The sequence below is a fragment of the Centroberyx gerrardi genome, chromosome 21 (assembly GCF_048128805.1).
Source record: "Centroberyx gerrardi isolate f3 chromosome 21, fCenGer3.hap1.cur.20231027, whole genome shotgun sequence".
In the NCBI taxonomy this organism is placed as follows: Eukaryota; Metazoa; Chordata; class Actinopteri; order Beryciformes; family Berycidae; genus Centroberyx; species Centroberyx gerrardi.
In genome coordinates this window covers 21292909-21295408 of record NC_136017.1, presented here as the reverse complement: position 1 = coordinate 21295408, position 2500 = coordinate 21292909, and positions in this window count along the sequence as shown.

Below are 2500 nucleotides of genomic sequence, written 5' to 3'. Positions count from 1 at the left end.
AAAGTGAAGTGGAGAGCCGCCAGGAGATAGGGGGCCTCTCCCAGGTGTGTGTGGCCGAAGCAGGTGCTCTAAATTGGGTTAAAAGTGAAGTGGAGAGCCGCCCGGAGATAGGGGCCCGCTCCCAGGTGTGTGTGGCCGAAGCAGGGGCTTTAAATCGGGTAAAAGTGAAGTGGAGAGCCGCCTGGAGATAGGGGCCCGCTCCCAGGTGTGTGTGGCCGAAGCAGGTGCTCTAAATTGGGTTAAAAGTGAAGTGGAGAGCCGCCCGGAGATAGGGGCCCGCTCCCAGGTGTGTGTGGCCGAAGCAGGGGCTCTAAATTGGGTTAAAAGTGAAGTGGAGAGCCGCCTGGAGATAGGGGCCCGCTCCCAGGTGTGTGTGGCCGAAGCAGGGGCTTTAAATCGTGTAAAAGGGAGGTGGAGAGCCGCCTGGAGATAGGGGCCCGCTCCCAGGTGTGTGTGGCCGAAGCAGGGGCTTTAAATCGGGTAAAAGGGAGGTGGAGAGCCGCCTGGAGATAGGGGCCCGCTCCCAGGTGTGTGTGGCCGAAGCAGGGGCTCTAAATTGGGTTAAAAGTGAAGTGGAGAGCCGCCAGGAGATAGGGGGCTTCTCCCAGGTGTGTGTGGCCGAAGCAGGTGCTCTAACTTGGGTTAAAAGTGAAGTGGAGAGCCGCCTGGAGATAGGGGCCCGCTCCCAGGTGTGTGTGGCCGAAGCAGGGGCTCTAAATTGGGTTAAAAGTGAAGTGGAGAGCCGCCTGGAGATAGGGGCCCGCTCCCAGGTGTGTGTGGCCGAAGCAGGTGCTCTAAATTGGGTAAAAGGGAGGTGGAGAGCCGCCTGGAGATAGGGGCCCGCTCCCAGGTGTGTGTGGCCGAAGCAGGGGCTCTAAATTGGGTTAAAAGTGAAGTGGAGAGCCGCCAGGAGATAGGGGGCTTCTCCCAGGTGTGTGTGGCCGAAGCAGGTGCTCTAAATTGGGTTAAAAGTGAAGTGGAGAGCCGCCTGGAGATAGGGGCCCGCTCCCAGGTGTGTGTGGCCGAAGCAGGGGCTCTAAATTGGGTAAAAGGGAGGTGGAGAGCCGCCTGGAGATAGAGGGCCGCTCCCCGGTGTGTGTGGCCGAAGCAGGTGCTCTAACTTGGGTTAAAAGTGAAGTGGAGAGCCGCCTGGAGATAGGGGCCCGCTCCCAGGTGTGTGTGGCCGAAGCAGGGGCTCTAAATTGGGTTAAAAGTGAAGTGGAGAGCCGCCTGGAGATAGGGGCCCGCTCCCAGGTGTGTGTGGCCGAAGCAGGTGCTCTAAATTGGGTAAAAGGGAGGTGGAGAGCCGCCTGGAGATAGGGGCCCGCTCCCAGGTGTGTGTGGCCGAAGCAGGGGCTCTAAATTGGGTTAAAAGTGAAGTGGAGAGCCGCCAGGAGATAGGGGGCTTCTCCCAGGTGTGTGTGGCCGAAGCAGGTGCTCTAAATTGGGTTAAAAGTGAAGTGGAGAGCCGCCTGGAGATAGGGGCCCGCTCCCAGGTGTGTGTGGCCGAAGCAGGGGCTCTAAATTGGGTTAAAAGTGAAGTGGAGAGCCGCCTGGAGATAGGGGCCCGCTCCCAGGTGTGTGTGGCCGAAGCAGGGGCTCTAAATTGGGTAAAAGGGAGGTGGAGAGCCGCCTGGAGATAGAGGGCCGCTCCCCGGTGTGTGTGGCCGAAGCAGGTGCTCTAACTTGGGTTAAAAGTGAAGTGGAGGGCCCCCTGGAGGTAGGGGGCCGATAGCAGGTGTGTGTGGCCGAAGAAGGGGCTCTAAATCGGGTAAAAGGGAGGTGGAGAGCCGCCCGGAGATAGGGGGCCTCTCCCAGGTGTGTGTGGCCGAAGCAGGGGCTCCAAATCCGGTAAAAGGGAGGTGGAGAGCCGACTGGAGATAGGGGGCGGATAGCAGGTGTGTGTGGCCGAAGAAGGGGCTCTAAATCGGGTAAAAGGGAGGTGGAGAGCCGCCTGGAGATAGGGGCCCGCTCCCAGGTGTGTGTGGCCGAAGCAGGGGCTCTAAATTGGGTAAAAGGGAGGTGGAGAGCCGACTGGAGATAGGGGGCCTCTCCCAGGTGTGTGTGGCCGAAGCAGGGGCTCTAAATTGGGTTAAAAGTGAGGTGGAGGGCCCCCTGGAGGTAGGGGGCCGATAGCAGGTGTGTGTGGCCGAAGAAGGGGCTCTAAATCGGGTAAAAGGGAGGTGGAGAGCCGCCTGGAGATAGGGGCCCGCTCCCAGGTGTGTGTGGCCGAAGCAGGGGCTCTAAATTGGGTAAAAGGGAGGTGGAGAGCCGACTGGAGATAGGGGGCGGATAGCAGGTGTGTGTGGCCGAAGAAGGGGCTCTAAATCGGGTAAAAGGGAGGTGGAGAGCCGCCTGGAGATAGGGGCCCGCTCCCAGGTGTGTGTGGCCGAAGCAGGGGCTCTAAATTGGGTAAAAGGGAGGTGGAGAGCCGACTGGAGATAGGGGGCCTCTCCCAGGTGTGTGTGGCCGAAGCAGGGGCTCTAAATTGGGTTAAAAG